At 34.2% G+C, this 13,036-nt stretch overlaps 1 long non-coding RNA gene across 1 annotated transcript; it reads left to right on the top strand.

Annotated features, from left to right (window-relative positions):
* The first annotated feature begins 4,403 nt into the window (after positions 1-4,403).
* LOC115430102 (uncharacterized) lies at positions 4,404-7,373 on the top strand. Its single transcript, XR_003936871.1, has 2 exons — positions 4,404-4,926; positions 6,999-7,373. It is a non-coding gene; the product is annotated as an uncharacterized LOC115430102 (long non-coding RNA).
* Positions 7,374-13,036: the final 5,663 nt, after the last annotated feature.

Genomic DNA, 13,036 nt, shown 5'->3' with positions numbered 1-13,036 from the left:
GATAAAACTTGTAGTTTTATGAGAATAAGGTCAAATACAAAAAGAATCATATTTTACGAGAATGAAGTCGTGATATTATAAGAATAATGTCATATTTCGAGAATAATACAAGAATAGCACTTCTTTTTGCACTATTGTGAATTTATTTTCAAGATATTACGACTTTAATCTCATAAAAGTATGACATTATTTTAGTTAAACTATGAGTCTTTTTTTTTTAAATTACGACTTTATTGTGATAATATATATAACTTTATTCTCCTAGTGACAAGTGTTTTGGTTTTTCCTGTGTGGCCCTAACACGCCGTCGTACAGCAGTAATTTGTGAGTGTTTTCTAAAATGTTTTCATCCCAGTCACCTTACAGTCTTTTCTTTTCGTCTTAATCTCCTCGACAGGCCCTCAGCCCAAAGAGGAAACCAGAGGAAGACGAAGGGTCCCCTTGTGTGAAACTCCAGAGCCCCCGACTCGCAGCCGCTGAAAGACTCAAAGTGAACATCCTCAAAGTTCACAAGTGCGCCGTCTGCGGCTTCACCACCGAGAACATCACCCGCGTTCCACGAACACATTCCCCAGCACAAATCTGACGGCTCATCATACCAGTGTCAGGAGTGCGGCCTGTGCTACACCTCCCACCGCTCGCTGGCCCGACACCTCTTCATCGTCCACAGACTGAAGGAGCCGCAGGGTCTGGGTCGATACAACGGACGAGGCAAAGGAGACGACGAGAGCCAGAGAGAGAACCAGTTAGACATTACGGACGAGAACAACGACGGGACGCCAAATACCAAATGTAAAGTGTGCGGCAAGATGTTTGAAACTGAAGGAAACCTGAATACTCACATGAGGACGCATGGAATGGCGTTTATAAAGTCAAAGAGGCTGACCGACGTGAGAGGAACACACGCTTCAACCATTCCATCTTAAGCAATACTGCTGTGAACAATTTATACAATTTTTAAACTGTTGCAGAAAACATACAGTCTGCTTTGTTGTGATTCCAATATCCTATATTAGGGTGGTCCAAAAAATTTTTTTAAGATTCTCTGGATTAGAACCCTGCATTTGGTTCTATATCTGGCCAAAATTACTTCGGTCCAAATTTTATGCAAATTAATTAAATATTCAGAGGTTGCACAAGACACGTGAAGATTGCTCCATATACTATAACATAACTAGCCAAATGAATAAGGCGTATTAGAATAATTTGTAATTTTATTCTCAAAATCAAACCTGCAACTCGCATAAAAATGTTACTTAGAAAGTCCAGCAGGCCCTGTCGCTTTATTGAAATTACAAAAAATATTCCTGTGTTCTTTGACAACTTGGAGCCAGTACTGTTTCTGATCTTCATTTTTTGTTCGGCTACAGCTGAAGTCTTGAATAAGCTCCACCCCTTTTTCAGCAACATCATTGACAACTTTTCTGGAATGCACAGCTTTAGCAACTTTCTAAAAGTCTGCATCATCAGCCCAGTCTTCTGGAGGAATTCTGAAGAATGTTTGTGACAGATCCAAAGTTTCAAAGAAACGTATCATGCTGGTGGTGACAAAATCACTGATCTGCTTCCCTTCATAATCTGCTTGATTAAGGGCATCCCAACGCTTTAGTAGAACCGAAAGAAACCTTCATTTTCCATCATGTTGTGAACCATCAGCTGCTTCTGCTCTGGTGTCACACTGGAGTCCAAGAATTCCACATGTATTTATCTGTTAACAGTCAAAAATAAGCATTAGTAAAAATTATACTTCTCTTTTTTCTTTTGTTCAGACAAGGTATAGTTTTTAGATGTTACCTGCTTGACAGTTTCGGATGATGCTTCTAAGGAAGACTGGAGTTACAGTCGGAACTGTCAAGCAGGTAGCATCTAAAAACTATACCTTGTCTGAACAAAAGAAAAAAGAGAAGTACAGGGTGACACAAAAAAACAGGAACTTTTTAACAATCCAATAAAACCAAGAGTGATGGAAGAAAAATATTTTATCCATAGTAATTGAAACCTTAAAACATGCCATTTAAGAAACAATGATGGAATTTTCATTTTTTTTAAAAATTACTTCCTGTAGATGGCGTCCTCCTGTACGAATGCATTCTTGAAATCTGCTGTTGAGATTCCTCATTGACCGCTGCAACATCTCAGCTGGGATACTGTGAATTTCATCCTGAATTCTGTATTTTAACTCATCCAGAGTTCTTGGTCGAGTCGTGTACACTTTACTCTTGAGATAGCCCCACAAGAAAAAATCACAAACGGACAAATCTGGTCATCTAGGGGGCCAGGAGTACGAGCACTTCTTGGTCGTCCTGTTGGTTTCTTCTTTAGGGCAGATCCAGTCTCTTCAAAGTTATTAATCCAACATTTTATCGCGTGTTTTGATGGAACAGCACCATGACGTCCTAAGTTGTAAAAACGTCGGAACTCCCTCTGCGCAGCTGTCAAACTATCACCGTTTTTATAAAACATTTTTATGGCTAACGCACGCTGTTGCCCGTTCCACTGATCCATGGTTACTAAAATGGGGGGTGTGTTTACTTGCTCAAGGTCACTGTCTCGCAGTGCTGCCACTTGCTCATGTCTGCCAATACGCACTTCAAAAATTCCCTTTTTTTGGGTCACCCTGTATAATTACATAAACAGAAGACAAAATGAACGTCATTAGCCTCATGAGTAAAAATTCCAGGAAATTAGCCTGGTATATGCCTTATTTAATACATATATTGCTAGATGACGCACTCAAACCTTGGTTTTGCGCGTACTGCTGCTTCTCTTACAGGGTCAGCTCGGCTATGCTGAAAATGCAAAATTAGTCAGTTTCCAGGAAACTTCCAGCAACTTGTGCAACCTCTAAAACATCTCCTTTTTCTTCCAATTTTTTTCCTAAATCATCTTTGAATGCCAAAACCTAACGCAGGGTTCTAATTGAGGTTATCTTGAAACTTTATTTTTTACCATGATTGTTGGACCACCCTAATCCTATATACATAATGTACATGCAGAATACTACAATATGTATACTATATACACACAGTAATGCATATGTCAGAGTCACTTTAAGTGTCTTCAATTAAAGTGAGCAAGATAATTTTTTATATACATATAGATGTTTCTATAGGCGTTCAATAGATCTTTTTTATAGAAGAACTTTTTATTTTGAACAGTTTCCATTGTTGTCTTCTCTGTAGAACTAGATAATCTATAGGTATATTGTTGTAATGGGACTATATCTTAGTCAGCAGTGTTCTGAATGTCAATGCTGCTAATGTCCAATGAATGTCTCATAGAATAATAGAATATATACATATAAATATAAATATATATATATGAAAACTGTTGAAATCTCACATTTCCCCACTACACATCATATATATATATATATATATATAGCTGAAGTCTCCATTTTCAACTTGGACGTTGAGTGGGAGGCATGTTTTTAAAGGCATGAATGGCTTCGTTCATGTTTCCGTCCCTTCTTTACTCTGTTATGATCAAATGTTGTGAAGCCGATAGAGTTACTTGAAAATTTTGGAGGTAAATTCTCATGTGGATATGTGATCATATGTGGGCACTTACAAATATATGTCACACATAAAGAATGAGGACAATCAGTTCAAGCCACTTGCATTTCTATCCAAATTTTTGTCTTTGTTTTGGTGTGAAAAAACCCATTAAATTGTGAAAATACGTACTTTTATAAACTACCCCCCCCCCCCCAAAAAAAAAACCCTGAAAAAAAATGAAATTTAAATTAAAAAACATAAGAAAATTTAGTGCAATTTTAACAATATTATTCCTCAACTTTTCATTTCTACATGTGCATTATGGATCAGATCTACAAAGACACTAAACACTGAGGAACAGGCAGAAAAATTGTTAAAATTGTGCTGAATTTTCTTTAGACATTTCAGGTTGTTCATATTTGTTCAGGTTATTCACATTTTAATGTTACAGGATAGTTTGTAAATGTAAATATTTTCATAATTTAAAGTTATTTTTGCTCTAAAACAAATAAAAACATTAAGTTGTTAATTCTAGATTTTTTTTTGTGGCTTAATTGAAGATTTTTTTACTTAATTGAAGATTTTTTTTGGGCTTAATTCAAGATTTTTTTTTAAAACTTAATTGACGATTTTTTTTTACTTAATTCAAGATTTTTTTTTTTTTTTTTTACTTAATTGAAGATTTGTTTTGGCTTAATTCAAGATTTTTTGCTAAATTTGAGATTTTTTTGTCTTAATTGAAGTTTGTTTTTTTTGGCTTAATTGAAGATTTTTATTTTTATTTTTTTGGCTTAATTGTAGATTTTTTTTACTTAATTGAAGATTTTTTGGGGGGATGAATTCAAAATTTTTTCCTTAATTCAAGCTAAATTTTCTTTTTGCTTATTTCAATTCAAGACTGTGGAATTTTTGCACTTGGCAAAAACATCCCAGGGGCCGAACTGGACCCTTTGGCGTGCCACATTTGGTCCCCGGGCCGCATGTTTGACACCCCTGCTCTAAAGTTTCCTACAGAGGTAATAATTCAAACAGCTGATATCGTAAAACCATTACATTAAAAGGGCCAAGTTGAAGTTCATGCTGAAAAGTAAATCAAACCTTCACAGTGTCATTCCAGTCTTAATATAAACATGGCAGCTCTTTGTGATAATAATTCTCTTACAAAATTGTACATTTAAGGTGAAACACAAAGCACTTGCCTTTTGTAAAATCAGTCTTCTGTCAGTCGAGACTTTAAAAACTTTAAAAACCTCTTTAAAAGTGTAATTTTGACCCTGCATTTCATGACTAATGTCAACAGTTTTTTTACTTGAATTGATGGTTGTTTGGTTTTAATGTGAAAATCCGAATGAATGTTCATGATAGGTTTGTACACTGGGAGAAGATCCAAAGTGAGAATGTAAATCAGAAAACTACTTGTAAAACTACGGTGGCCCAGAGGTGCAACAGCCCAAAAAATGATCCACTATAAGAAAAAAAGAGAACAGCCCAAAAAATTATCCACGATAAGAAAAAAAAAAAGAGAACAGCCCAAAAAATTATCCACTATAAGAAAAAAAAGAGAACATCCCAAAAGATTATCCACTATAAAAAAAAAGAGAACAGCCCAAAAAATTATCCACTATAAGAAAAAAAAGAGAACATCCCAAAAGATTATCCACTATAAAAAAAAAGAGAACAGCCCAAAAAATTATCCACTATAAGAAAAAAAAAGAGAACATCCCAAAAGATTATCCACTATAAAAAAAAAGAGAACAGCCCAAAAAATTATCCACTATAAGAAAAAAAAAGAGAACAGCCCAAAAAATTATCCACTATAAGAAAAAAAGGAGAACAGCCCAAAAAATTATCCACTATAAAAAAAAGAGAACAGCCTAAAAAATTATCCACTATAAGAAAAAAAGGAGAACAGCCCAAAAAATTATCCACTATAAAAAAAGAGAACAGTCTAAAAAATTATCCACTATAAGAAAAAAAGGAGAACAGCCCAAAAAATTATCCACTATAAAAAAAAGAGAACAGCCCCAAAAATTATCCACTATAAGAAAAAAAGGAGAACAGCCCAAAAAGTTATCCACCATAAGAAAAAAGGAGAACAGCCCCCCCAAAATTATCCACTATAAGAAAAAAAGGAGAATAGCCCAAAAAATTATCCACTATAAGAAAAAAAGGAGAACAGCCCAAAAAATTATCCACTATAAGAAAAAAAAGAGAACAGCCCAAGAAATTATCCACTATAAGAAAAAAAGAGAACAGCTCAAAAAATGATCCACTAAAAGAAAAATAAAGAGAACAGCTCAAAAAATTATCCACCATAAGAAAAAAGAGAACAGCCCAAAAAATTATCCACTATAAGAAAAAAAGGAGAATAGCCCAAAAAATTATCCACTATAAGAAAAAAAGGAGAACAGCCCAAAAAATTATCCACTATAAGAAAAAAAAGAGAACAGCCCAAGAAATTATCCACTATAAGAAAAAAAGAGAACAGCTCAAAAAATGATCCACTAAAAGAAAAATAAAGAGAACAGCTCAAAAATTATCCACCATAAGAAAAAGAGAACAGCCCAAAAAATTATCCACTATAAGAAAAAAAAATAAAAATAAAAAAACATCTAACTTCAACTTATAAGTTTTAACTTTTTGGGCTGTTCTCTTTTTTATCTTCTAGTGGATCATTTTTTGGGCTGTTATCCTTTTTCTTATAGTGGATAATTTTTTGGGCTGTTATCCTTTTTCTTATAGTGGATACTTTTTTGGGCTGTTCTCTCTTTGTTTCTTATAGTGGATAACTTTTTTGGGCTGTTCTCTCTTTTTTTTCTTATAGTGGATAATTTTTTGGGCTGTTCTCTCTTTGTTTCTTATAGTGGATAACTTTTTTGGGCTGTTCTCTCTTTTTTTTTCTTGTAGTGGATAATTTTTTGGGCTGTTCTCTTTTTTTTCTTATAGTGGATAACTTTTTTGGGCTGTTCTCTCTTTTTTTTTTCTTATAGTGGATAACTTTTTTGGGCTGTTCTCTCTTTTTTTTTTCTTATAGTGGATAATTTTTTGGGCTGTTCTCTTTTTTTTTCTTATAGTGGATAACTTTTTGGGCAGTTCTCTTTTTCTTTTTCTTATAGCGGATAATTTTTTGGACTGTTCTCTCTTTTTTTTCTTATAGTGGATACTTTTTGGGCTGTTCTCTTTTTTCTCATACTGGATAATTTCTTGGGCTGTTCTCTCTTTTTTTCCTTATAGTGGATAACTTTTTGGGCTGTTCTCTTATTTTTTTCTTATAGCGGATAATTTTTTGGGCTGTTCTCTCTTTTTTTCCTTATAGTGGATAACTTTTTGGGCTGTTCTCTTATTTTTTTCTTATAGTGGATAACTTTTTGGGCTGTTCTCTCTTTTTTTTCTTATAGTGGATAATTTTTTGGGCTGTTCTCTCTGTTTTTTTCTTACGGTGTATAGTTTCTTGGGCTGTTGCACCTCTGGTCCACCACATAAACATAAAACCCTTCAGAGTTCAGTGAAATGAACCAGACCTGTGAAAGCTGTGAGGCGCTGTCCAGAAGATATCTTTTCCTTTTAATTTCTTTTCAAACCTCCCAATAGTTTCAATCCCAGGAAAAGCCCCTTACTCACTTTTGGACGGTAGTTTTTCTACAGTACTCTGACAATAAGAGTTTGTCTCGCGCTGTAAAACTGCATGTGAGAAGCAGTCTGTGAATTGTTTGTGGGTTAGAATACTATGTCTTGCTGCTGCTGCTGTTTTTAGACATTTCTGAAGCTCGTGTAGAAAGTTGTTCTTTATGTCAATAAACGATGAAATGTGTTATGGGGGCGGGATCTGATGTCGACTGCACATGAGACATCAGCTCTTCCCATAACAGAATATCAGAAATTCTCTTTTGATCATTCATACTCATTCTTATTTAGTCTAATTTATATTGTGTGTGACTTTTACTTTACAAGAGAGAGTCAAGAAGTTCTCAGACGAGCGCTATGGGGATGAAACTTGGATCTACCAGTTTGACCCAGAGAACAAAATTCAATTAAAAGAGTGACATCCACAAAGAGCAGCTGGAGGCAGAGAGAGATGAATCAATCAATCAATCAATAAATCAATAAATAAAAAAACATAAACATGTTACATTTGTGCGAGAACTTTTTGACTCTCCCTCATATGCAGACTAAAGCACTACATGCATAAATACTACTGAGAATAGAATAGAATAGAATAGAATAGAATAGAATAGAATAGAATAGAATAGAATAGAGCCTGAACCATTAAATCACTGACAGAAAATTCCAATGCTTTGAAACTGGAGTCCTTATTGGTCCTTCTGAACAACCCCCCCCCAATTTTTTTTTTGGTCAAATATCAATTTCCATGTATGAGTTTCAGTTTTGTATCATATTTGATACATCGGGTCTCAATGCTCAAATATTGTTATTTTTGAACAAACAATAGAATAGAATAGAATAGCATTGCATAGCATAGAATAGAATAGAATAGAATAGAATAGAATAGAATAGAATAGAATAGAATAGAAAGAGCCTGAACCATTAAATCATTGACAGAAAATTCCAATTCTTTGAAACTGAAGTCCTTATTGGTCCCTCAGAACAACCCAAAAAAAAATTTTTTTTTGTCAATATCAATTTCCATGTATGAGTTTCAGTTTTGTATCATATTTGATACATCGGGTCTCAATGCTCAAATATTGTTATTTTTGAACAAACAATAGAATAGAATAGAATAGCATTGCATAGCATAGCATAGAATAGAATAGAATAGAATAGAATAGAATAGAATAGAATAGAATAGAAAAGAGCCTGAACCATTAAATCATTGACAGAAAATTCCAATTCTTTGAAACTGAAGTCCTTATTGGTCCCTCAGAACAACCCAAAAAAAAATTTTTTTTTGTCAATATCAATTTCCATGTATGAGTTTCAGTTTTGTATCATATTTGATACATCGGGTCTCAATGCTCAAATATTGTTATTTTTGAACAAACAATAGAATAGAATAGAATAGCATTGCATAGCATAGCATAGAATAGAATAGAATAGAATAGAATAGAATAGAATAGAATAGAATAGAATAGAATAGAATAGAATAGAAAAGAGCCTGAACCATTAAATCATTGACAGAAAATTCCAATTCTTTGAAACTGAAGTCCTTATTGGTCCCTCAGAACAACCCAAAAAAAAATATTTTTTTTGTCAATATCAATTTCCATGTATGAGTTTCAGTTTTGTATCATATTTGATACATCGGGTCTCAATGCTCAAATATTGTTATTTTTGAACAAACAATAGAATAGAATAGAATAGAATAGAATAGCATAGCATAGCATAGCATAGAATAGAATAGAATAGAATAGAATAGAGCCTGGCCCATTAAATCATTGACAGAAAATTCCAATGCTTTGAAACTGAAGTCTTTATTAGTCCTTCTGAACAACCCACCCCCACCCCCACCCCAATTTTTTTTTTCTTCAAATATCAGTTTTCATGTATGAGTTTCAGTTTTGTATCATATTTGATACATCGGGTCTCAATGCTCAAATATTACTATTTTTGAACAAACAATAGAATAGAACAGAACAGAACAGAATAGAATAGAATAGAATAGAATAGAATAGAATAGAATAGAATAGCCTTTATTGTCATCGTGCTGCTCCAGTCATTATATTAACAAAACACCAGTACTACAGAAAGAACAGAGCAAATACAAAATTCCAAAAACTAAAAAGAAGATACAAAAATAGAATATCAATTTTACAATTTTACAAAGTAACATAAGAGTAGAGCTTAGTGGAATAAAAAATAAAAATGGACAAAATATGAAGAGATGCAAATTTCAAATGTACTGATTATTAGTTCACAGTATTATTTTTTAAAACAATTTTTTTTTTTTTTTTGCCAAATCTCTTATGCTTCTGTTATGTTTTGTAGAAATCACATTATATTGTTTAAGTGGCTAAGATGAATATTTAGAAGACGTGAAATAGCGGATGAAGTCCTTATGGCCTAAACACCCACACATCTTTTTATCTAAAACTATCTTTTTCTAAACCTAAAGCAGTACTCTGCATTTATATCTTCATAATTTCTCCTTTTGTAAAGTTATTTTTCTTTGTTTTTCACTATGCCAAAAGAAAATAAGAAGAATTGAAACTTATGCAGATGTTAGACATCTCTGATATAACGCTGCGCTTAAAGATACTGGGAAATTTTACTGAACTTTTACTTTAATACAAATAATTTTGTAACTTCTGCAATTACTTTCATACATAAGCATTAGCTGATCAACAGTTTGCATTCATTCTTATCATGCTGGATTTTCATTGTTGGCTAAAAGCATCTGGATTTGAAGAACAAGCACTCCCTCTAGTGGCCAGTCTGTTGTGTCATTGAGTTGTAGTTACTGAACATTGTGTGGTCACTTGAGATTATCAGTTCTACTTAAAACACACTGGGTTAAATAAAGGTTGCAGACTCAGAGAGGATGTTTATCTTTGTTTTTTTTGCAAATGAAATAAACCATGTTTTCACTGATCAACATCCAACTCCTGGAACATTCTCAGAAAAGTTGGGATAAGAACATAAGACAGAAAAGTTAACAAAACACACAATTAACACCGTTTTGTCACATTGTACAGTGAAATAATAAGAATAAATCATTTTGTCATATGTTTTTACCTACCACTAAGAGACTGATCCAAACATCTTAGCCACCGGTCACTTTGAAAACATCAAGTGTGTGTGTGGTCTGTAATTTAACCCTTTAAGGACTAGAGTTACAACAGGCTGCCTAGATTTCTTTATGTTGTTTTTGCAGTAAAAGCACCAGGAAATGTCTTTTTTTGCTAATACTTTTGCACCTTTTTTTCCAGGAAGAATTTAACTTTCATTATCTGTCCATTAATTATCATTATTATATGTAATAAATGCTTAGAACTGTGTGTTATAGTCATATAAAAAAAAAAAAACAGATTTGAATTTTTATCATAATTGCTATGAAAAACAACCGTAAATGTGGGTAATGAAATTTTATGTGATTATTGAAATAGACTTTCAAGTATTTTACATGTTCTCACACATTTTGTTTGTCTAGAACGTTTGTGTGTCCATGTTTCTGTTTCTTATTTTTTTGTTATTTCTGGTCATCAATGAACTGAACAAAACTGAAAAAATATGGATAAAACCATTGAAAAAATCTGAGAAACTCAACAAAAACACGACAAGACACAGTAGCAGAAGAGCCTAAAACAACACTATCACTAATACATACAATTATTTACAAGAATTCACCACAAAAACAATTAAAATGCTGCTAAAAGTCATAAAAAAAATCCTCCATCTCTCTCACTGACTGCACTCTGCTGCTCTCTGCCCACTTCCAGCTTTCAGATGACATTTGGATTGTCTAAATAGCGTAAATGGTTCAGGAGTTATGGTCATTTGAATGATGGTAGATGTAAAAATGTGTCACCTGACACACAGTCGGGGTAAAGGGTTAATACGTTTACACCCTATCCACATACGTTCATTTCACACATAGAAACAGATACTTTTCATAGTTGTATGAACCCAACATGTTTGGGAGTTAAACTCTTTGCTCTTTTGCAACATATTTTTTCATAAATTACCTTCCTGGAAAAAATCTAAATCTTACTAAGTGTATTTTTCTCATTTCTGGTCCAAATATCTCATCACACTTAAAATAAGACAGAATCACCTAAAGAGGAACTTTTCAATGAGATATAAGAACTGATTTTTAGACAATAGATCTGGAAAATCTGATTTCAAGAAATCTTACCAAGATAATTTTCATTTGTTCCAGTGGCAGATTTTTTGTTCAATTCAAGATTTTTTTTTTTTTTTTTTTTGCTTAATTTAAGCAAAAAAAAAAAAAATCTGCCGCCGTCAGTAGGTAAATCCAACATTGATATAAATCAGCCACTGGGACAACATTCAGAGTGCAGAATGCACTGAATTTACCATATACATGAAGCATACTTCGGTTTATTCTTTTGTGCATTTTACTACCACAGTACTGTGGCAACTGATGGAAGAAACGACAAATTAGTGATAGTACATAGTGTAGAATAGGAATTATTCTTCTAAATACTGGGCGGAGCTACATGTTAGATGTGGCAGTGTGTCATGTGACTTCTCAGTCCTGTGTCAGATACCACGTAGTGGAAACGCAGCATATGACCACAGTACTGTGGCAACAAGAGGATAATGAGTAAAAAAAAACAAGAGACGAATGAGTTCATGGAACAGTATCCCTGATTGGCTCTACAGGGTGAGTCAGAAAAAACGCTCTTTTCATTTAAAGAAATTGTACCACTGAAATGGAAATGCTTATTTTTCTTTTGATTATACAGTCATATTGATGTGGTTATTGAGCATGTCTGGCGATTGAATCATTGATTTACGGCATAGCATAACAGAGGGAATGTCCATTGTTTATTGTGCACCGAAATATCTGCCAACACAGTTTATGCCACCGTGAATGAAACTGAAATTGTCAACCATTACAGCATGTTTACTCGCCATCAAAATGTTTTGTCTCAACGAAGTCGTCCGGCACGACCTTCAACCTGGCTACCATTCAGATTGATGCAAATCTGTGCTCGTTGTCGCACACAGCTCTTCTCGCCATTCGTGTTCGTCGTAGGGCTTGGATTTCAGCCGTGATGCGATTTCGGAGTTCCTGAAGAGTTTGTGGAACAGTCTGATACACACGGTTTTTAAGATACCCCCACAAGAAAAAATCAAGGGGGGTCAAGTCCGGGGATCTAGGTGGCCACTCTCTCTCCTGACCCAAACAGACAACTCGATGAGGAAATAATACCTGCAATCGCTGTGGTCTTGCCATGATGAAAACTCCCTGGGCACTGTCATGTAGGCCTATGTCCTGAGTGTGAAAGCAAAGCCCCGACTCCTGTAATTGTTGTCAATTTCAAGTTTGTTCACTGTGGCATACATTGTGTTGGCAGGTATTTCAGTGCCCAATAAACAACGGACCTTCTCTCTCTTATGCAATGCAATAAATCTATGACTACATCACCAGACATGCTCAATAACCACCTCAATATGACTGTATGGTCAAAAGAAAAATCAGTGTTTCCGTTTTAGCAGTACAATTTCTTTAAATGGAAAGAGCGTTTTTTCTGACTCACCCTGTAGTACAAATGCTGACATGTGATTAGTCTGTGGAAATAGACAAATTGATATTTTGTGCCACAGTACTGTGGCAGTAGACATCACCAGATTAACTTGTATTTTGACTTTAAAGCCTGTACAGTAGCTGTCTGAGTGCAGCCAAGCATACAAATAACATACGTACCACATAGCGTACGTTTGTGGTCTCATCCTCTGTGCTGAAACCCAAACCCCTTTTCACACTGTGAACAAAGACAGGTGTGTTTTTCAATCCGGTCTGTACAAGATGAATTTCATGCCACCTTCTCCATGATGTGTCACCTCTGACTCTATTTAAACACCTTCTCCAGTGAACAGCTGTATTCAGTGGTAAA

The sequence above is a fragment of the Sphaeramia orbicularis genome, chromosome 12, assembly GCF_902148855.1.
Source record: "Sphaeramia orbicularis chromosome 12, fSphaOr1.1, whole genome shotgun sequence".
Lineage (NCBI taxonomy): Eukaryota > Metazoa > Chordata > Actinopteri > Kurtiformes > Apogonidae > Sphaeramia > Sphaeramia orbicularis.
This window is presented reverse-complemented; position numbering and strand designations above follow the sequence as displayed.